Source organism: Lycium barbarum, chromosome 11 (genome assembly GCF_019175385.1).
Source record: "Lycium barbarum isolate Lr01 chromosome 11, ASM1917538v2, whole genome shotgun sequence".
NCBI classification, from domain to species: domain Eukaryota; kingdom Viridiplantae; phylum Streptophyta; class Magnoliopsida; order Solanales; family Solanaceae; genus Lycium; species Lycium barbarum.
The window spans coordinates 29,202,882-29,227,549 of record NC_083347.1 but is presented as its reverse complement, the minus strand read 5'-3'; the positions used below and the strand labels follow the sequence as shown (position 1 = coordinate 29,227,549).

Genomic DNA, 24,668 nt, shown 5'->3' with positions numbered 1-24,668 from the left:
TTTGCTTTTTGCATCACAAAGTCTCTCCCATTTCTCTAAATGTATCTTCCGTACCCCCTCGTCTTGCCCCTACCAGAATATATTAAACAAAGATGTGATCTCTTTAAATAATCCATCTGGCATTCTAAAGCATGTCAAGGCATATGTGGGTATAGCTGAAAAGACCGATTTTAATAATACTTCTTTTCCTGCTGGACTTAAGAATCGTTCCTTCCAACCTTTTATTTTTGTTCGAACTCTATCCTTGATAAAACCCAACAAAGCCCCTATAGCTCAGTGATAAGAGTGTTAGTCTTGTAAAATGCCCAAACATTCATTATAGGGAAATTGACATATAGGTACAAGTCATACATAAAATTGACATTCTTTTGACCCAAAACATATTTAGCAAAAGTAAACCTAAAAATAATGGCATTGTGTAGCCAATCTGGTATCTAACCCCTAAAATCATGCTAAGTAAACTATCCTTTCTCCTAAAATCACTCTGAACATAATATTATCCCTTTAAAATCATCTACATATTTTTTTTTTTGACAACTAATGAATTTTATTACCAAAAAGTATAACTTTACAAAGCTGTAATTTCTCAAAATTCCAACCAGCAACCTTGGACATAATGCCCCAAGGCTGCTCACTACTCATACCACTCATCCACTACACCTCCAATAAGCTACTAAGACCACCATATTAAGGATAAAAGTTGAGTTCAGATAACTTCCTTGAGAGCTTTTTCTGCATTGCACCCCTTCCTACAACCTCCTGGATAATCATTCTAATCATAGGAGTTACAGGTCTACTTTGATGTTGAAATATCCTCAAATTTCTCTCTTGCCAAATCTGATGTATATAAGCAGAATAGTCATCCTGTAAATTATGGCATCAGCAGAATTCCCTTTGGCATAGTCACTTGCAGTCTTAAGCTTTTCTTGCCAACCAAGTATATGTCTATTAAGTCCTTGCCAGGTCAAAATGTTACTCCAAACACTAGTGGAGAATAAGCAGCTAAAGAATAAGTGTTCAATCGATTCATTCTCCACAATGCATAGTGGACACACAGTCTCATCAATCATCCCCTATTTCGCCAATCTGTCTCTAGTAAGTAGTCTTCTCTGAGCTGCTAGAATTAGAATAAAGTTCCATTTAGGTAGTCCCCCATTACTGCAAGTTAGCTTCTTCCATGGAACTTTTTGAAAGGTACCTCTCAGTCTTAAGTACATAGTTTTGATTGAGAATTTTTCCCAGATCACTATCTCATCCATGCTTACCCCAGCAGTCTCGATATACTCCTTAGCCTTCATGATTTTCCTCACAACCCAAGAAGCTTGCTTAGGCACATTAAGCCATATTGTGTGTACCTTTCCATAATATACATGTATCCATTGCACCCAAAGTCTATCCTTCTTTTTGCAAATACTCCACAACAACTTACAGATAGCAGCCTTGTTCCACGTATATAAGTCAATTACGTTAAATTCGTGGGCTGCATACAGTTTCCCAAGCTAAAGGAGCTTTTTTAGAAGCCACAGTCCTACCTGTCCACAGATATGTTCTACATACTGTCTCTACCAGCTTAAGAATTTTCTTAGGGATCACAAAAATCTGTGACAAATATACTTGTACAGAGAATAGCACCGTCTTCAACAATTACAATCTTCCAGCATAAGATAGATATTTAGCAGTCCATGATTACCTAGTATCTTGTCTACTAATGGTTGACATTGGGCTATGGAGATCTTCCTTGTGCTCAGAGGTACTCCCAAATATTTAAATGGGAGCTCACCTTTAGTAAAGCCCAGAGTCTGGATAATCTCTTGTTGTTCATGTTGACCAACCCCTCTGAAATAAATGGAGCTTTTGCTCAGGTTAGCAATCAGTCTAGAGGCCTGTGAGAATCTAGCAAAACAATCCTACATCAATTGTACAGAGCCTATGTCACCCCTACAAAATAAGTAAATCATTAGCGAACCCCAGCTGCACCAAGTTTAGTTTCTCACACTTTGTATGGTAGTTGAAATCAGGGATATTCCTCAAAGTCTTCAATGATCTTGAAAGGTATTCCATAGATAGAACAAACAAATAAGGGGGCAATGAAAAATCACTCTATATTACACATTCTTAAAAATTGATATAACGTAATAATAGGGGTAGAATCCAAAATTAGTTCACCTTCTTACGTGTGATATATATATATATATATATATATATATATATATATATATACACACACACATACTACTTCACAATACATATCACTATACATGGTACTTCACAATATATATCATAATACATATATGGTATTACAAAATATATATTTGAATGTATACAAAGTACTTCACAATATAACAAATTAAGAAGACTGAAACTCGACAAAGACTATATCAACTCCACTATAAATTTTGGAGAATATAACAATTAGGGGAGGGGGGGGAATAAATATCTATAGTTTCAAAGAAGAGGTTAACGTGTAATGAGGCTTATTTAAGGATAAATATATTAAAGGATGAGAGAAAATGATCTATTTTTTCGGTGAAGGAATTGATTAGAAACTGTCAAACATTTTAAAAGAAATGTATATTTGGTTAGCAGATGCCAATTTGAAAAAGCGTAGGCTTATTATGCCAATTAGTATCCCGCATTGTCATGCCCTGCCGAATCTATATTTATATATATACTAGATGGTGGCAAGCCCGAGCAAGCACGAGCCCAACACGAAAAATGAGTCGGTTTAGTTACTAAACTACAAAAAAAAATATTAAATAAGGACAATAAAATTCAAATAGCATTTGTTCTATAACTCCTGATACATATTAACGGTTGAGCCTAACTTAATTGATGAGCTCCCTGCCTTTCAGGGTTGGAGTGAAGAATTATATTGTTATCCTCCTCTACGAAGAAGTGGCTAGGTAGGAAAGATCTAGAGTGTCAGCTTTAGCAGGCTATATTTATCTGAACATAATGAAAAATAAAACAAAAACATCACATCTGAAAAGTAAGAACGTTTATAATACAAACAATGATACCACATACTTTTAATATTTAGAAAATCTAATGATTGTCATTGGAAAAGTCCGCGATAAGTATAATGTTCAATACAATACATGAAACTAACACGAAGGATGTAGATTCACTTTGTAGTAACACTTCTTGAGTTTCCTATTGAATTTTAGGATCTGGAAAAAGTAAAGTAATGCATAAGGACACTGAGTCCGAAAAGCAAAAGGCATTAGTAAATATCTAACTTTAGCAGATTATCAACAAAACAAAGGAAGTGACACCACATCAACTCAACTGCAGAGCACTTACCAGAGCTCAAAATTCACTTCACAATTAGTAGACAGTTCATGTAGGCTTCAACTAATTCCAGAGTAGAGTCCACCTATCGAAAAAAGTGTCTCTGCATTTACCAATTTTTCTACTATAAGATGAGATAAATATATTAAAGGAATGGAGGGAATGACATGAGATCCATGGACATGACAACTTGAAGGAGACCAACATTTAGCTTCGGATAATTCAAGTTTGCTCCTCTTATGTTACTTGTCAAGTAGTCCTAAGAAATACATTGGAACTACGAATCTAAGCATCATGAAGAGCACTTGAACTCGACAATTTGTACTTTTAGTTCAAATTCAACCAAGTATTAGGACAGTTAAGCGTTATTCCAACAGAAGCAACATAAGTAGGCAGAAATGGACAGATCATCCGTTTATTTTGTCCGGAAGGAGGACAGATTCTTAATCTGACAAACGATACATGACCATCCTCTCGTTACTGTTAAATAGATTATACAAAAATTAGTTATTACAAAGAAATGAAGTCAACTATTCCAACAAAATTGAAAAAGATACAAAGATAGACTCATGCGATTAGACGTTTCAATTGGTCAATATATATAAAAGTTGAGTTTTTTCGCATAAAAATATTTTCATCAACTTACATAGAAATTGCTCAAATGGTCTCATGCATAAGCAAATCCAGAGAAATTTGCTACAGAAAGTAAGATACACTATAATAACAACTTATCAATCTTTATCGGGCTTTATGTAGAAACAATCAAGTAGACTTGATAAGAGCAGTAGAGAAACAGCTCTTAGCAATGCCTTCAACCTATTAGTCTCTATTGGAGCTCTCTTTTGTCCTCAGATCCAAATAATCGAGAACTTCTTTCAAATTATCTGGAGCTTGATTTGCTGTCTCTTTTCCTATATAAAACATATCAGCGGCAACAATATTTTAATGGAATAGTGGAAAGGGAACACTGATTTGGAACACATTATGGTTAAAGAAAATCTGATGCAGTAGGTAAGTAAAGGATGCCAATTCAAGTTCCATGCCAAAAATTGCATCAGTGTGGCATGGGAGACTAAAACTAATGAGAGATTATGAATAATCACATGATCAGGTAAGGTTTCTCTTCATATGAAGGGTTTGGTTGAAAGTTCATTAAAATGATAGGTCGTATTTTTGTTTTTCTGCTCTCTCATAAACATCCATTCAAACACGGTTAGTTTTTCAGAATTACTTTTGAAATAACAATCATCCAAACAAAAATGGTTTTTTTAGAAATTTTCTCCAAAAAGATTTCCAAAAAATATCTTCAAATGTCGAATACAACACAACCTTTTTACCTTCCAAATCTCTATGCATTAAAGAATAAAGTAACAAATTCAGAGTTTTAATAGGACTCGCTTTGGATACATTACAGAGATTTAATCAATCTACATAAGGTGAGTCAAAAATGACGTTCAAATTCTTTGTATTAGCTAGAGTAGGACGTGTGATACATTTACATCTAGAGAAATGGCAAACTTAAGAATATTCAAGCTATTTTCCATTTTTCTCTCTGAAGCTCGCGATCATCAAATCAAAAGCCAAATCTCATTTATTAATTTCCATCACTAAAAGATAAGAAATAAAAATCTTTCATTTCATGAGGAGTAGTATATTAATTACTGAGTATTTTTACAAACTTTTTCTGAACCTTTAAGAGAATATAATGTGAAATTCAGAAAAGAATAACAGACACTCTTTACAATCTGGCGTCCGTCACCAAAACAACTCGGGATGACTAAGTCCTCGAAGTCCTTCTTTTCGCCACTTCCTTTTGCAAGATCACAAATTTTCTAATCTTTTTAACACACTAATTTTTTAGTAGATCCACCAAGTAACGGTCGAGATTCACCAGAACTCTCAACATTATTCCTCTAAATTGCATGGAAGGATTTCTGAAAATCCACAATGTTAAACAAACGGTTCCTGTTACCCGATCCGGATCGGGAGACGAACCAAAGGATCTCCTCGAATACGAACTCGTCGCAGGGTACAGCTACATACATTTATCAGTAAACCTCATTGAAAACTAATAGGAGTATTGCTATTTTCATTATTTATGCCTAGATATAACATCCTTTTATCTAAAAACTTTACTTTTTAAACTTTTTATGTTTTTTCCTCTAACGAATCAATAACTAAATATCCCTTGATCCAAATTCATGTCAGGTGAACCTTAACAACTTGTGCATTGAAGTTGCATAAAGAGCAATAGAATTAATTAAGTTTGACTTCAAAAGTGAAAATCCAACCTTCAAATTTGCTATGTTGCAGGGGATCCCCAAAAATGCTGCCGCACCATGTCCGAAACTCCAAAAAATGCATCCATTGACATTTAAAAAGCTGAACATAACTTATATCAAAATGTAACGTGCAAAGAAAAGCAGACATCCACACTTCAAAGGAAATAGAAGACCAGTATAGGAAACGTGAGCACCCAAAGCTAATATTACATTCAAATAAACGTGCGCTTTATGAATTGGGTTAGAGAAGACGTCGACAACGGTTAAACATCTGAAGCGAGCTTGAAAAGGCAAAGAAATGAAAGAAGAGGAAATAAAAAAAGATGAGATTTTGGACAAAAATTGAAAGAGGAGCAGACCTCCCGTGCCAGAGTATATTCTAGAGGTGAAAGGGACGAAGCGGTGGAGCGTTTGGTTTTAAAGTTGCCCTCACTTTTGCTTTTATTTACGTAAATACCTGATTGGAAGACGATATGCCCCAAACCCGTGCTTCTGTATAGCACTAGATGGCTTATGCCCGTACTGCGCACGGGCCTAACACTTTACATTATAGTATATTTATATATATGTAGTTATATTTGGATAGTGATAATATATATATATATATATATATATATATATATATATATATATACACACACACGAAGCATGAGTTTGTGCTCCGTATCTAAAACTTTATTATATTCGTGGTTGCTACAAAAATTTATTAATACTTTTTAAAAGAAAAGACTTGTTTAAAAGAAAACTATTTTCCTCTCTTTGAGATAAAAAAATAGCAATATTTAAGCATCAATTAATACTTTCAATTTTAATTCGATTAATTTAAAAGTGTAAAATACTTATTATTTTTTTATCAAATTTTGATTTGGATAATTCTAATTCAAATTATTAAATTAATTTTACATGTTTGAAACGAAACAAAGTAGAAATTAATTTTCTATTTAAACGAAAAAAATGCTATTTTTTAATTTTTGGTAAATGTTCTCGGTTTAGTTTATTTTACTTGTCATGTTGTCTTTTGCATGATTTTTTAAGAAAACGTGAATTAGAATTATAGTTTGACTAATTTACCTTATTCATTATTTGATCTCCATTTGATATTAATCTCTTTTCACATCTATTAGAGTAAGAATAAAAATGAAAAAGTAATTAAATTCTATCTTATTTTAAAATATAAATATTTTAAGTATATTTATTTTAGTAATCATAACAAATAAATGACATGGCGGAATAGCAAATACAACAATTATATATCTAGATTAGATCTCAGGCTAATATAAGAAAAAAAAGAAAATTGTATGTATTTGCCTACTAAACCTTTTGAAGAAAAACAATAATATGCGGTCCATATTTTTTGCTGTGTAATAATTTTATTTGCTCTCACTAATGGGTTAATACACATGTAGCAATGAATCCACTATTATTGACTTGATGGGGATGCTCTGGGAATTACATGAATATTGTTTGATTTTTTAATATATGGGGTGCACGTATTTATTTTTAACATTGTTTTTTTTTTAATATGGGATTCACTTTTTTTATGAGTTTGGAGAGGGCGGCATCAATCTTTTTTTTAATGAATTTGGAGAGGGTGGGGTCCATTTTTTTTTTTTACTATATAGAAGCACTTTTTTTATAGAAGCATTTTTTTTAAGAGTGACTGACGACAAAGCATGGGTAAACCGATGCTTATATATAGTAGAAAAATAGAAATATAATAAAGTATTTCTATCTACTTTTTAAAAGAGTTGGTAATATAAAGTATAAAATGTCATTTTTTTGGCCTTAAATAAAAAAGTGGGTGGAACCACAAAGGATTTTTTCGCCCTTAAATAAAAAAGTGGGACCAAAGGACGGACGACGATCTTGCTTATAAACTGGCTCTTCTATATAGTAGTAAAGTAATATATATATTGTTCAAAACACGATTAATATAACATTGTAGTTTGTTCTTCGTATCCAAAACTTTATTATATTAGTGTTTGCTACGAATACAAAGTTGGCAAAAATTTACTAATAGACTTATTCAAAAGGAAACCGTTGATACTTTGAATTTTAATTCGATTAATTTAAAAGTGTAAAATATTCTATTGTTAATGTATGTAGATTGGGCCTAAATAATACCTATTATTTTTTATCAAATTTTGATTTGGATAATTCTAATTCAAATTATTATATTAATTTTACATGTTTAAAATGAAACAAAGTAGAAATTTGATTTTCTATTTAAATGAAGAACTACTATTTTTTAATTTTTGGTAAATATTTTTTGTTTAACTCATTTTACTTGTCATGTTTTCTTTTGCACGGTTTTTAAGGAAACGTCAATTAGAATTATAATTTCACTAATTTACCTTATTAATTATTTGATCTCTGTTTAATATTATATTTTATTTTATGACATTAATCTCTTTTCACATTTATGAAAGTAATTAATTCTATCTTATTTTAATATATAAGTATTTTAAGTATGTTGTTGTACAATAATTTCATTTGCTCTCACTAATGGATTGATACGCATGTGGCAATGAATCCATCATTATTGATTTAATGAGATACTTTGAAAATTATATAAATATTGTTTGATTTTTTAATATGAGATGCATTTTTTTTTGACATTGTTTGTTTTTTTAATATGGGATTCAATTTTTTAATATTGCTTGATTTTGTTAATATGGGTCCACTTTTTTAATCCATCATTATTGATTTAATGAGATACTTTAGAAATTAATTGTTTGTTTTTTTAATATGGGATTCATTTTTTTAATATTGCTTGATTTTGTTAATATGGGGTCCACTTTTTTAATCAATCATTATTGATTTAATGAGATATTTTAGAAATTACATAAATATTGTTTGATTTTTTAATATGGGATGCATTTTTTTTACATTGTTTTCTTTTTAATATGGGATTCATTTTTTTTTTAAATTGCTTGATTTTGTTTGTTATACCCCATTTTAACCGAAGGCTAAACAAAGCACAACTTATGGGACTCTAAAATAATTAATTATGTACAGAGTCGCCACCTAGCATTTAAGGTATACTAGGGTACCTATAAATTATTAATATATGCAGCTTAACATGGTCTACGAAAATAAGTGAGATTCTAGGTAAGGGTTCAAATTATTCCGAAGGGAAGGTGTTAGGCATCCTTCAGAATCCAAAAATGTGGTTCCCGGCTGGACCAATTTAACTATACGAGGGATGTGTAAAAAAAAGTTTGATTATTATTTACAAAAAATATTAATGGAATTTAAACTAAAGGATAACTAATATGACTATTCACGTAATAAAAGGTGTAAGTATTTACATATGTATAAAATATGTATTACATGATTATTTACGAGTGAACAAAGTGCACAATTACAGTGACTAACAATTTTAGCTTTACATGAATATATCATAAGGTATTTATTTAACAATGAATGATTTACCTTTGAATGAAAAAGAAAGATTCAAAACATATGTGATATAATAATTATTTAAAAAAAAAGTTATCTGCAACTTAGGAGCTTGGGTATGTGAAAAAAGGTATGAGGAATGGACATGAAATTATTTTGCACTCGCGGTGAGTTAACTAATTTAACTAGTTAAGTATGTACGCCTGATCAATTAATTATGAGAGTACATTCTAAAGCCTAAATATTGAGGCAAATCACCTTATTTATTTACTTAAGTGTGCTAAGCTATTGAATTAAAACTCTAGCGAAACATGATAACTAAAAGAATATTAGCTACGAAAATAATAAACTGCCTAATATTAATTTGTCTAAAACACATAAAATTTAAATCACCTAAGCAGATCATAAATAAATACCACCAACCTGCACCCTAAAAAAGTAAAGTTTCGCTATATTTTATGCTTGTATAATTTAAGAATGTAAAAAAATATATATATATAAACGGAGAATTTAAGAAGCTATTTGAACTTCTTTTGAGTGTCATCTTCAAAAAGTAACTCCGGATACCTGCATGAGACTTAATAAAAAATATTAGTAAGATAACAAATAACTATCGGATGAATTAAAGAAATAATGAATAAACTTAAAATAAAAAATCCGTCTTTGTACATGGAAGGCCTTGGAAATCGACGGAAATTTCTTCATCGGCCAATTTCATCAATCACAACCTGAGCAAAATTGGCCATAACTTGCAAAGGAATAACAATCATCAAAACCTTCTTCTCTTTATCTTGCAAGGCTTCGAAAATGACCAACCAATTCCAAACAAAACTATCAACGTGAACAAAGTAATACCCTTCAAGAAGCTAAATATATGAAACAAAACATCCCATCCATAAGCAGTACCAGTCTTCTTAATATACGATTTATCTTCAGCCTCACACAACAAATTCAATGCTTTCAAGATCACAACAGCAAGCATAATCTCAATTTCCAAGTGTCATGGCCAACCAAGGACATATTGGTAAATATATATACAGCAAGCGCAGCCATTTTTTTTCCAGATCAATCAACATCAATAAAACACTAAGGTTCAGAACTCTTAAAATAGAAGCAGCAATCTTATTGTGTCATTTCCACTTTGTAATATAAAAGGACATGAAAGTACTATTTGCAAATATCAAATTTAGTAGTATGCAGAAGCAAATAAATCGAAGAGCCCATACGGTCCCTTGTTCATTTTCAGCTAAAAGGGTTGTTGATTAGAGCAAAACGAATTCATGGGCATACCGGAGATTGTCAACCATTTATTTTCCGGCGTAGTACGCCGGAGTTTCTTTTCCGTTCAAACCGCGTTGCTTCGATGGTGACGAGCTCTTGGTGTCCGGATCCTTTTTTTTTTTTTGTGTGTTTTCGTGATGGGATAACATGGAGGAAGGCAGTGTCACTACTCGCCGTTGATGGTTGTTCGCCGCTGAACTGGTGACGTTACTGGTTGCGATGGACGGGGAGTAGAGGTGGGGTGGTCGACGATAACCGTGGACTAAAGTGGGGCAGCGGTGGTTGATGTTTAGTTCATGGCGGAGGTGTTGTCGTGACTGTGGCGGTTCGTGGGTTGGTGTTCGCCGGAGCTCGAAGCTCCGGCGTGGATGGGGGCTGGCGGCGGCTGGAAAGAGAGGTGTGAGGAAGAAAAATGTTTAGGGTTTTGTTTTTTTTAGAAGAGAGAGGGGGAAGCAAAAAATCTGAAAAAAATTAAGTGTGTGTGTGTGTGGAAGTGTGCGTTGGATCCCAAGATTAAATCAACCCCCACTTTTCCTTAAAATGTGAACAAACCCTCCTTTTTGTCCAAAAAATAATGATGAAGCCATACCCTTTGTCCCCAACTTATCACCTCAATTAACTTTTTTTTTTTTTTTTTTTTTAAATGATGAGACCTTGACTTTATCAAATTTTACTCTGCGTTTAAAAATTAATTACTCCGATTTTTTTTTATACTGTCGGGCTGTACTAAAATATAGTTGATTAATACATATATAAATAATAATGTAAGTATAAAAATATAAATAGTAATGTATAGGATAAAAAAAATGTATTGCTATAAAATTAAGAAACAATTAATTGCACAAAAAAAAATGGTCATATTACGCTGTACATGTGCAAAATAATGATTCTTGTAAAATGACAATAAATTGAAAATTTTCCTAAAATAAGGATAATCATCAATAAATTGTCAAAAAATGTAAAAATATGTAAAAATGTATTTCGTGCTCTTTAACGAATTAGGGCCCCCCAAAACGTTAATTTTAAGCACGTCGAGCCAAAATTAGGTGTCAACAACTTGTCCCTCTTCGACCGGAGACGATGAAAGAGTTTTCGGACGAAGACGTTGACATGTAACCTATTTTGGCTCGACAAAGAATTGCTAAAAGGATATGTACGGAGAAAGAGGTCAGACGTTGGTAGAGCTTTGATAATACTCTCAGTCTGTAGGTAGGGTTGCAATGAAAAGAAAAATGATAAAACGGGAAGGATTGTTCAGGGCCGAAAAAAAAAATGTTCACATACCCACGTCGTCTCTTTCAAAATTGCCCCAGTATCGAGCCACGAGATACTGGGAAGGTGCAAGATTGTGTACTTGCTGGGGAAAGAATGATTCTCGCTCTGATGTGACCGAACTCTGCATAGAGCTTCCTACATATCTCGTCAATCACAAGAATCAGGTCAATGTAGTTCGAAAGGTGATAACTAATGGACGTTTTTTTTTTTTTTTAAGGCATGATGCAATGCGTTTGAAGGGTATCTGAAAGTGATAATGCAATGCATGTGCAGTGTGTTTGCGAGCATTCGCAAAGTAATGATGCAATGTATGTGCAGTGCATTTGCGAGCATTCGCAAAGTAATGATGCAATGCATGTGCAGTGCATCTGCGAGCATACGCAGGGCATTTAAAACAAACACATGCAGGTACGGTGCAATGCGTCTGCGAGCATACGCAGGGGCATTTGAAAACAATAAAACAATGCAGGTGCAGTGCAATGCGGCTGCGAGCATACGCAGGGGCATTAAGAAAATAATAATAAAACAAGGCAGATGCGGTGCGATGTCTTATGCAGAAATTTTCAAAGGGCGATGCACGACCCGTGCAACATATGAAAGGCGGTGCTCAGCCTTACGCAGAAATTACAAGAGAGCGGTGCGCAGCCCATGCAAAAATTACAAAAGGACGGTGCACAGCCCATGCAACATATGAAAGGCGGTGCTCAGCCTTATGCAAAAAATTGAAAGGGCGGTGCGCAGCCCAGGCAACATATGAAAGGCGGTGCTCAGCCTTATGCAAAAATTACAAAGGGCGGTGCATGGCCCATGTAATATATGAAAGCGACGCAAAGGGCGGTGCGCAGCCCATGCATCAATGAAAGGCAGTGCTCAGCCTTATGCAGAAATTACAAAGGGCGGTGCATGGCCCATGTAATATATGAAAGCGACGCAAAGGGCGGTGCGCAGCCCATGCATCATATGAAAGGCGGTGCACAGCCTTATACAGAAAATTAAAAGGGCGGTGCATGGCCCAAGCAATATATGAAAGCGATGCAAAGGGCGGTGCGCAGCCCATGCATCATATGAAAGGCGGTGCTCAGCCTTATGCAGAAATTACAAAGGGCGGTGCATGGCCCATGTAATATATGAAAGCGACGCAAAGGGCGGTGCGCAGCCCATGCATCAATGAAAGGCGGTGCTCAGCCTTATGCAGAAATTACAAAGGGCGGTGCATGGCCCATGTAATATATGAAAGCGACGCAAAGGGCGGTGCGCAGCCCATGCATCAATGAAAGGCGGTGCTCAGCCTTATGCAAAAATTACAAAGGGCGGTGCATGGCCCATGTAATATATGAAAGCGACGCAAAGGGCGGTGCGCAGCCCATGTATCAATGAAAGGCGGTACTCAGCCTTATGCAGAAATTACAAAGGGCGGTGCATGGCCCATGTAATAAATGAAAGCGATGCAAAGGGCGGTGCGCAGCCCATGCATCATATGAAAGGCGGTGCACAGCCTTATGCAGAGATTACAAAGGGCGGTGCATGGCCCATGTAATATATAAAAGCGACGCAAAGGGCGGTGCGCAGCCCATGCATCAATAAAAAAAAGCGGTGAACAATGCAGGTGCAGTGCAATGCGTCTGCGAGCATACGCAAAGCATTTGAAAAAATAATAAAGTAAGGCAAATGCGATGCGGAATAATAATGCAATGCAGGTGTGGAAGGTAACACCTTTGCTTCGGCGCGAATGAAGTGCAGAAGGTAAGATCCTTGGGCAATGAAATGGTGTCTTTAGGCTATGAGAATGATGCCTTTAGACTATGACGCCCTCGATGTCCTATTGTGGGGCTGGACGAGCCAATGCAGTGTCCTATTGTGGGGCTGGACGAGCCCGTGCCTTTTCTCTCGAAATGCGCCATTGGTGGAATTTTTGAGGGCCCCCTCAAAAATTCTGTCCCAGTTTAGAAAACAAACAAAAATTTGCATACTTCCCGCGAAATGTGATGTGCACTTGTGGGTTTTTTTTTTTATTATTATTTTTTTTCAAGCTACTAAAAAATGTTCTCCCAATTTCATGCTTCAGCGGAGAAATACGAGGATCTTTCATGGTAAGACCAGATGTCGATACCTCGTAGAGTTAGTAACAACACAACAACATTGAACTATATTTACTGTGCAACGATAAAAAACAAAATTAAGAAAAAATAACAAAATCACAAAAGCAAAATCCAGCAAAATTGTTTTTTTTTTTTAATAATAACAATGATTGATATAACATGCCTCGACTTCAGTTGGTACCAACAATTAGTATTGTGCATAAGAATTCGCCATTATTTATCGTCCAACAAACCAAGATCGACTTATTGGTAATTTCTACAGCTTCAAGTGGTACCTCAGACATACCTAAGGATCGACAAGATTGGTTCATTTTGTTTCAAACAAAGACTCTGAACTATACCTACCCTCATGTTTCAAGTGCCCTCACCAGAAAGAAAGTCCCTTTTCACACATATTCAGTATTTTTGAACTTTGGGACATCTAGAGAAGTACACTCAAACTCAGAAAGATGTTCAATGCTTGCAATTATAATACCATAAGCTTGGCCGTCATGTAAGTATCCACTAATGAGAGAAACCTTAGCATAGAATCACGTAGGGCTTGTTATGGGGTTGTAATGTAGGCTTGGGAAAAGGTTGGATATTATTTGGGTAAGGAGTGACTAATCCTTCCCTAAGCGTTGCACTATGTCTGTGCTTGGTATTTGTGTGCTCTGACGCTGATCTACTTTGTTTTATTGTCCCTTTTTTTGTACTTGTGCGGCCTCTTTTGCAAGTTAAAGCCCTTTTTCCTTTTTTTTTTTTTGGTTTTTTTTTGTTTTTTTTTTTTTTTTTTGAGTTTAGGGTTGCATGCCCGAGACTCTGTGTGGATTAAGAGAATTGAACTGGGTTGTATGCCCGAGGTCTTGATAATAATTCCGGGTTGTATGCCTGAGTGTGAAAAATAAAAAGGAATAACGGGTTGTATGTCCGAGATCCCGAATGATTGAGGTTTTTTTTTTTTGTGTGTTTTGTGGGCTCCTTCTTGCTTTGGAGGTCGTTCTTAGCCTTTGTTTTGCTGGGACGGTCGAATCACTCTTTTTTTTTTTTTTTTTTTTTTTGAAGCTTCAACTCAGATCTCTATCTGCAATTGCACGTTTTTTTTAGTACGCTCAGGGAGGTTGGGCCAAGAGAAAGATAGTGCATATAAGCACTCAGAAATGGTATAGGCTTATGATGTGGTTGTCAAAAGAAAAGGCTTTAGGCTCAAAGGGAGAATGCTAGGGATAACGCCATTTTGGTAGGCTAGAAAGGCTCAAACGGGTCAAAGAAGGCCTACGATCCTTTTCTATGCTGAGTGTTACTCATAATTTCGTCTCAACAGACATTCAGGCCAAGTTCTAGATCACAATGCAATGCAATTGAACGTTATATAAAGCTAACCACACAATGCACATGAAACAATGAGGTTTGTTTTGTTCTTGTCTTACAAGCATGCAAGAGAATTTTTCAAGTGTCACTTAAAATGTGAATGAGAGGTACCAAAAGAATCTATAGTTTACCACGAAGTCAGTCCTCTCCATCATATTGATTGTTACTTGTTTCTTTCCTATGCACATTCTAACTGTGTTGGTACCAACCAAGTCAAAGATATAAATCTAAAAAATATTTTTGTGTTTTTTTGAATAGGGTTACCGAACCCGAGAAGGGTTGCCTACGTATCTCATCTTAGATGAGAATCAGGTGCGCGTAGTTCGTTGAAATAGGATAGAAAGAAATAAAATATTTTTTTTGTGATTTTTCAAAGTAAAGGATTTTTTTTTTTTTTGAATAATGAATTTTGTTTTATGATTTTTTGAATAATGAATTTTTTTGTGATTTTTTTTTTGAATAATGATTTTTTTTTGTGATTTTTTGAATAATGAATTTTTTTGTGATTTTTGAATAATGAATACCGAACCCAAAAGGGCTGCCTACGTATCTCATCAAAAAAGAGAATCAGGTGTGCGTAGTTCTTGCAGATAGGGTATAAAATGCAGGATTGAAGAAAAAATATTTTACAAAATGCAAGGTTCAACACAAGTCAACTAAAAATAATTAGATAAAGTGCTAAGGTAGTGCAAAGCAAATAACGACAATATTTATTTAAAAACAAAAACATGTAACAAATAAAGAATATGTGAAAAATGAAAAGAATGTGCGAAATAAAGGATAAAATTCAACCTAGCTAAAAACAACTGCAAAATGGAATGTACAGTGACCTAGGAATTCTAAGGGTTGGTTTTATCTAAACACAAGGTTCCCCCAAGCGGACAACTTGGGAGTGGAAAGTCCGTGGCCGTCGACTGCACCGCCGATCGACTAAATCCACAAGATCGATCCAACTAAAAGGGTAATTTAGTAGTGCACGGCCGCGAACCGCGAAACCGCTTTAAGTGTGTGAATTTGTGTGAATTTTCCAGGAGTGGAGGAAATATGAACGGAATGTCATTTTATATAAACCGATAACACATATGAATATTAATATAAAACCACAATAAGATAGCAATTAAAGAGAAACAGTAAAAGCAAGATGCATAATTTACAATAAAGTAAAAAATAAGTATGGTAAATAAAACTTGTTAGTAAAAAAAAAAGGCAATAATACAATGTATGAAATTAAAAGCAGATATGTACGTAAACAAATAAGGGAATAAGGGGGAAGGATATACATGATGAATAAATACAGGCAAGTAAAATAATAAACAAAAACTCAAATAAAGATAACATACCTCGAATAACAAATTGAGTCCATATGGTTAGAACCTAAGTGTCCCCAGCAGAGTCGCTAAGCTGTTATACCCCATTTTAACCGGGTTGAAGCGGAGTACAACATATTGGTGATTCCTAAATTGCTTTATTTTATGGAGTCGCCACCTAATTGATTTTAAGGTGAATTAGGGCACCTACTTGTTAACTAAGGCAAAGTTAAAACTAAACCTCTGTTAATAGTCTGCTTAACCAATGTGATTCTGAGTAAGGGTTCTATATTATCCTAAAGGGAAGGGGTTAGGCATCCTTTAGAATCCGTTAACTACGATTATCCGGCCAAACTTAGGTTAATTAATTAATGCTAAAGATTTAAGAAAAATAGCTTTGAGAAAAAAAGATCAACTTATAACTAACGAAATTCAAAAATATTATTATATGAATGATGCACCCTATATGGTGAAAATAAGTACTAAATGTTCAGAGCGGTAATTCTAAATGATAAAATCTACCCATTCTAATCCTACGTGAATCATAAGTGACACACATTCTTTCAAACCATAGACAAATCCAACATACAGATAAATTAGCAATCACAAAAAAAACAAAGGGGCGAAATAAAATGAATGATGAGGAAAGAGGAGAAGAGAAAAACGATAAGGATGTCATAGACAGCCTCAAGCGATTAGAGATTTCACTTGTTTCTCGCCGAGTGTTGTGATTAAAGAGTATGGGACGCATCGAATCCATGCATGGGTATAGCAATAGCGTTGAGTCTCATTTCGAGACTACATTGTGAGAGAGTCCTGAATTAAGACTCCATTTGCTCCAACGTGTACATGTAAAGAAGGGGAAATAAAGATTAGTGACCAACGATCCAAGTTTCCGGGATTTTAAAAGCAATCAAACACAACTTGACATATTAACATTCATAAAAGTAAAAATAAAAAGAGGAAACTAACAAACATTCATTACTGTGACCAAAACAGATTTATAGCTCGCTATATTCTTGTTCATTAATTGATTCAACTGACTTTAAAACCTATTGCTACACAAGTTCATAAAAGAGAAAGAGAAAGAAAAAACTGATTTTGACACATACTCCATACAAATGAAAGTGACGAAATAGACAGGAAAGTGAATGTAGGGCGCATAACACTTTGTGCTTGATCATTCAAGTTTAGGATAGCATTTAGCTGAGGTTTGCACTCCTAACTAAGGATCGAAAATTAAACAAACTGAATTTTAGGAATTGGAGGTAACTAAAAAATGAATCTGTATGATATGCCAGCCATTCAGCAGTCCCGAACTAAAACTACTCACACAAAATAGGAGAAACAAGACAACATCCATATTACCTAAAAGGGGGTAGGAGATAGACAAACATATTTGAGTACTCTTGAACCTTTGAACTAAAAAAACATCATTTCCCTATTTCAAACAAGGACTTTTCGACTCATATTTTGTCAAATAACCTTAAAGGAGATAAGCTATTTAAAGCATTTATAGTCTTATATTGATTTGAAGAGGAAGATAGGCTCGAAGAATGAAAGAAGGAAGCATTGTTCAAATCAAGGAAATATATTAGTTTATAAAAATCCAGATGGCTAAATCCTAAATGAAAGGTAAACTTCATTACAATTATGAAGTCAGAAAACACATATTCTACAAATAAGGTTCAAATAGTCAAAGCTCAACCCAACGATGAATGTGTGGGAATATCACTAACACTTAGTCCATGAAGAAAATATTCATTTAAACTAGTTAAGCTAACATGGCCAAATTTTATACTCGTAAACTAAAGCTTTAAGCAACTGAATCCCAGGAACTTAAGTAAAGAAAACTGAGATGTAAACACGACCCAACGACTCAGAACTAAGCTAACAGATCCACAATCACAGAACTATACAAAACATGAAGAAAAGGGAAAAGCGCTAGAATTGAAATAGGGAAGACCATTACTTATCCAACTTCAACAACACAAAAACAAGCTAAGCTAATTTTATGAGAAATCAAAAAGGCACAGCACTTAAAAAAAATGAAAATAAACTCTGACGAGGAACAAAATTATACTAAGGAATCACAAACCAGCAATCTAAACATACCAGATTAGAACCAACTAAACTAGACTAATCTAACTACATAAATTTACATAGAACAGAACTAAAGCGAAAGAGGAAGGAGGATTACCGACCTTTCTTGGGTGCAGCGAACTAGATGCGGGATCTCCGATATACCCTCGAACACTTCAAACTCCGATCTCGAATTTACTCGAACTCGAAACAGTTACAAGAAACGAAATAGAACCAGAATAACTTTCTATTTCGAATGAATATCAAAGAAATATTAAAACAGATGAAAACTTAGTAGTTTTCAAGGGGATTTGAAACGGCTGGAAGGACTTGATTTCTTAGGGTATTTCGGTGATTCAAGAACTTCCTTTTTAGGGAGATTTTTTGCGATTCGAAAGCTTTGATTCTTAGGGGTTTTCTCTGATTCCAAAAAAACCTCCCTGGCGATTCAACCCGCCACCCTTTTATAGGGTTTTGTTTTGTGTTGAAGAAAGAGAGAAGGAGGAGCGGGAGAGAGAGAAGAGCGGGGGACAAAGGGAAGTGGGGGACAGCGGCTAGGGTTTTTTCGCAGGAAAGGAGGAAGGGAGAAAGGAAGAGAAGAGGGGGAGGGGTGTGCGCGGCGGAGAGGAAACGAAAGGAACCCTAGTGGTTCCTTTTTGTTCAAATGGAATTGGGTCGGGTCAACTGATTTAATGGACTGGGTCAATTTTAATGTGGGCTGGGGTGAATTAAAATGGGTAGTGGGCTATGAAAATTGGTTTGGGTTAATTCGAAAATATTGGGGGTGAATTGGGCTCGTATTTGGACTGACAATTTGGCTGATGAAAGAACCAATTTGGGTTTCTAATTTCAAATAAAAGATTCATTTTAATTAAATATATACTAAGTGTGCTAAAATATAAAATATTTAATTATTAGTGCTCAGGTAATAAAATTATACGATGTTGTAATAGCTGTGCAATAATGTTTTGAAAACAAATAAACGCTATCATTTAATTGTGCGAAGATAAATGCGATGCATGTGCGTAAGACAGTAAGAAATGCTGAAATGATAATTATGATAATACTAGTAATAATAAAAAATAGTAATAAAATAATAATAATAATAATGGTAGTAAGGACGGTAGTAAAAGATAATGACAGGATAATGAAATGCCGGTATTAATAAAAACTAATTATAGTAAAAAATGCAAATAATTATTTTTTAAAGTTGTCAAAATATTAGAAGTGAAAAATAGGTATTTTGGAGAAAAGGTGGGACAAAATTGGGTGTCAACAACTTGTCCCTCTTTGCCTGATAATGATGAAAAGAGTTGTCGGGCAAAGACGTTGACTTAGTAGCCTATTTTGTCCCGGCTAAAGAATTATGGAGGACTAAGGGTAAAGAAAATTACGGCCGAACTCTGGTCTCTGAATCGCCTACATATCCCGGGTTGCACGAGAATCAGGTCGTGTGTAGTTCTGGGATGGCTACGACACCTATGACTGGTAACTCACGATTTGATGCGAATCTTTGCAAAAAAAAAAATATTGTCCCAGTGTCGAATTATGATGACACTGGGTATTGTGATAGAAACCTGAAAATTGATTGTGCTGGAATGTGAACGGGAGATTTGGATTTGGAGCCAAGTGTTCGAGGTAGATCTTTGACCCTTGTCGAGAAGTCTGCTTGTCCTTCCCGACGTATTGCCCCAGTTCGCTGCCGAAGAAATAGTTCCACGTTGCGCTAAAGCTCCTGCGAAACTAAAAACTAGATGAAAATAGTCAGTAAGAGTAAATATTGAAATACAGCGATGCAAGTGCGGTGCAATGCGGCTGCGAGCATATGCAGGGCATTAATAAAATAATAACAAGACAGGGCAGGTGCGGTGCGGTGCGATGTCTTATGCAAAAATTTAAAAAGGGCGGTGCATGGCCCATGTGATATATGAAAGTCGGTGTTCAGCCTTATGCAGAAATTTTAAAAGGGTGGTGCATGGCCCAGGCAATATATGAAAGCGATGCGAAGGGCGGTGCGCAGCCCATGCATCATATGAAAGGCGGTGCATGGCCTTATGCTGAAATTTAAAAAGGGCGGTGCATGGCCCAGGAAATATTAAAGCGATGCGAAGAGCGGTGCGCAGCTCATGCATCATATGAAAGGCGGTGCATGGCCTTATGCAGAAATTTAAAAGGGCGGTGCATGGCCCAGGCAATATATGAAAGCGATGCAAAGGGCGGTGTGCAGCCTTATGCAGAAATTAAAAAGGGCGGTGCATGGCCCAAGCAATATATGAAAGCGATGCAAAGGGCGGTGCGCAGCCCATGCATCATATGAAAGGCGGTGCACAGCGTTACGCAGAAATTTAAAAGGGCGGTGCATGGCCCATGTAATATATGAAAGGCGGTGCACAGCCTTATGCAGAAATTTAAAAGGGCGGTGCATGGCCCATGTAATATATGAAAGGCGATGCACAGCCTTATGCAGAAATTTAGAAGGGCGGTGCATGACCCAGGCAATATATGGAAGCGATGCAAAGGGCGGTGCGCAGCCCATGCATCATATGAAAGGCGGACGAGCTTAAAATGTCCTATTAAAGGCGGACTAGCCTAAAATGTCCAATTAAAGGCGGACAAGCCTAATGTCATATTAAAGGCGGACAAGCCCAAATGTCCAATTAAAGGCGGACAAGCCTAAATGTCCTATTAAAGGCAGACGGGCCTAAATGTCCTATTAAAGGCGGACGGGCCTAAAATGTCCTATTAAAGGCGGACTAGCCTAAAATGTCCAATTAAAGGCGGACAAGCCTAATGTCATATTAAAGGCGGACGAGCTTAAAATGTCTTATTAAAGGCGGACGAACCTAAAATGTGGTGCTTTTGCGAACAATGATGATGTGCCTTTGCAGGGCATTTGAAAGTAATAATGTAATGCAGGTGCGGTTGCTTTTGCAGTGCGGGGCATTTGAAAATAGTAGTGCGTATGCAGTGCGTGGTATTTAAAATAGTAGTGCATGCAGTGCGAGGAGTTTAAAACAATAGTGCATATGCAGTGCGTGGTATTAAAAAATAATAGTGCATGCAGTGCGGGGAATTTAAAGCAGCAGTGCGTGGTATTTAAAATAGTAGTTCATGCAGAGCATTTGAAAGCAATAATATTTGTGCGTCGACACGTTTGAAAAATCATTTGCAAGACTCAAGCATTAATTTGTTGCGAATCTCGCAAATTATTGATACTCGAGAGGCATAATTGTTATAATAAATATCAAACCGTTCGACGTGCAATCCTTGCAAGGCTGCGAACATTATATATTTTGGCTTCTGCGACTTGGGAACCGTGAAACAAAGCGAGCGTCCTTTCTCCCAAGTCTTCTTTTTGCCTGATAACTCTGTTGGCCATATTCTCTTTCATGTTTCTCAATGTCGCTTGCGATGATGCCCTTAAAAAATTGTCCCAGTTACTCGCATAAGAGGGTGTCGTTTTGCGATGATGCCCCTTAAAACTGTCCCAGTTTCTGGTATAGAGCTTTTGCGGTGATGCCCTTAAAATTTGTCCCAGTTTCTGGTATAGGAGGATGTTGCTTTTGCGAATGACGAGACCGAGCCTGACATAGGCTGCCTATGTATCCCACTAAGGGAATCAGGTCAAGCGTAGTTTAAATTACAAAGCAGAATAAAATTGAGATAGAAGACGGTGCTCGGTCTTATGCTAAAATTTCAAAGGGGCGGTGTACAGCCCATGCGATATATAAAAGGCGGTCAAGCCCGAAATGTCCTATTAAAGGCAGACGGGCCTAAAATGTCCTATTAAAGGCGGACGAGCCTAAAATGTCCTATTAAAGGCGGATGAGCCTAAAATGTCCTATTAAAGGCGGACGAGCCTAAATGCAGTGCTTGATTTATGATTACTAAAATTAGTATGGAGCGAGGAGCTTTTGCGATGCTTTATTTGTATGCGGTGAGACGAGTTTGACGCAGTGCGTAATTTGCAGCAGCAAATATTCATGACGTAATGCCGAAGATTTGGGGACCTTCTGCCCTGCCAAAATTTGCATCCAAAAAGTTCCTGCACTCAAAGAAATTTGTGAGTTTCAAATTTAATTAGTATTAAGTTGGCTTTGCCCCTTGCTTTATCTGAATTGCAATTGCCGACTTGATACTGTGTGATATCCTTCAAGAATAGCTAAAATATGTCCCTGCGTTACTCAAAGAAAACTTGTCAGTGCAAAATAAAACGGTTGCCTTGCAATGAACACTGGAGCTTTGGCGTTGAATCTGCATTTCTCGTGGTGATGGCATTGCAACAATCTGGTGACGCTAATATATTGCTTGAGATCTCGATTCATGCTTTTGTCGAATAATGATAGGCCATTTGCAGAGCTGCCCCAATGTTGCTTCGTGGGAAGAAATGGAATTTTCCACTATATTAAGACCGTGTCCAAGAATGGACTGCCTACTTATCCCGAAGGAATCAGGTCAAAAGTAGTTCATAATACAAAGCTTTAGAAAAAATTACAAGAAGGAAAGTTGATCATGAGGCAAGTGGGTGGAGAATGCTAGTGACAGTAGATCCCTTCAATCATCTTACTTAGTTCCGCGTTTCCTTTTCAAATGTCTCGGTGCCAATTTTGATGGATCACCGGTAACAATAATTGCATTTTCGACTGGAGGGCCATCATTGTTGCACAATTTATTTTGTCGCACGCTTATCTTATCCTTTTCGATCATGTTCTGGATCTTATGCTTAAGTGCTGGGCAATTTTCTGTGTCATGACCTGGAATATTAGAGTGGTAAGCACAACTCTTGGACCAATCAAAATCTGGCGGTAGGCTTTTAGGGATCCATCCTTTCTTTGGCTTCAGGAGTCCCTTGGCTTTCATTCTCTCTAATATGCTGGTTAATGACTCTTCAAACGGAGTAAAAGTGCGGAATTTTACGTGCTCTGACTGTCGTAAGCTAGACTGTGCTTGATCGGGTTGATATTGAAAGCCTCGTTGATGAAGAGATCTATGATCACGCGAAACTTGATAGTTCTGTCGTGATTGCGGCTCATATGTAGACCTGACAGCTGAGTCGTTTCCTCTCTTTTTGCATTGCAAGTTGTTGAATGTCTCAGCTTGTACTGATGAAGTGTCAACAATTCTTCCTGCTTGAATGCCCGCTTCTACTTGCTTTCCAATTTGAATTAGATCAGAGAAGTCATGTAACCGCGCACATAACAACTTTTCATAATATATGCCCTTTTGCATGTGGATGAAAGTTGAAATCAACTCATTCTCGGGCAATGGAGGGCGTATCTTTGAAGCTTCCAATCTCCATCGGGTGGCATATTCCTGAAAAGACTCATGTGGCAATCTTTCTATCTCAAGCATATCATAAAGATTCGGACTAACCCCGATGTTAAATTTGAAATGTTCTACAAAGTCGCGGGCCATGTCCTCCCATGTGTACCATTTGCGAAAGTCTTGTTCTGTGTACCAATCTAATGCTAACCCTGATAGGCTCTGAATGAACAATTTCATTCGTATGGCTTCATCTTGTCCAATTCCCATTAATCTGCTACAATAGTCCTTCAAGTGCGTAATAGGGTTTCCTCTGCCATTGAAGGTGTTGAATTTCGGCACTTTGAATCCTGGCGGCAACTCAACATTTGGAAGCATGCACAAGCTTTCATATCTTAAACTTTGGACATTTCTTGCCCGCATCTCTTCTTCGACAATTCTCCTTAAATTGTGAAGCTCTCTATCCGAGTCATCCCAATTGATTGCATTTGTTTCATTTCTCAATCTCTTGAATAGGCATACCGCTAGCTGATTTTGCTGGTTTTCTGTGAAGGGTGCTGCAAGTGCAGGCTTTTGAACATTAGGCATCAACGTGACTTGCAAAGCTTCCGGTTTAATAGAGTATCTTGGCGGTATATATGTAGGAGCTGGGTGAGGAGAAATAGTGAAGGAAATGTTTTGGGTTGAGCTGGAAGCTGAACTTGTGTTAGGAAGAAGGCTGAAGGTATTTCCCAAATTGACCAACACGTTTCTTTGTAACACATTTTTCTCGCTATCTTCATTTTGCGCTTGCACCAATCCCACACCGACGTTGAATGATTCAAATCTTTTTGCCATTGTATTTTGTCCTTAAAGCAGATTCGCAGTCGACCCAATGTTCAATGCTAGGCAACCTCTAAAATTTTAAAACTGAACAAGTAGAAAATAAATTCAAATAATTCTCTTAGCATCCAGTAATCGCAAGTAAATTCAAGAGCGAGCATATTACAAATAAATTCCAGTAAATCACTTAGCAAGTAAGCAAGCAAATGACTTAC

The 24,668-nt window shown here is 36.2% G+C and overlaps 1 long non-coding RNA gene across 3 annotated transcripts; it reads right to left on the bottom strand.

Moving 5' to 3' along the window:
* Nucleotides 1–294: 294 nt before the first annotated feature.
* Nucleotides 295–6,045, bottom strand: LOC132619225 (uncharacterized). 3 transcript variants are annotated; one of them, XR_009574622.1, is made up of 3 exons: nt 5,583–5,991; nt 3,304–3,394; nt 295–3,170 (listed from the first exon to the last, which is right to left on the bottom strand). It is a non-coding gene; the product is annotated as an uncharacterized LOC132619225 (long non-coding RNA). The 3 variants fall into 3 exon arrangements; XR_009574621.1 differs by having other exon boundaries at nt 295–1,938; nt 5,583–5,990; XR_009574620.1 differs by having other exon boundaries at nt 295–3,394; nt 5,583–6,045.
* Nucleotides 6,046–24,668: the final 18,623 nt, after the last annotated feature.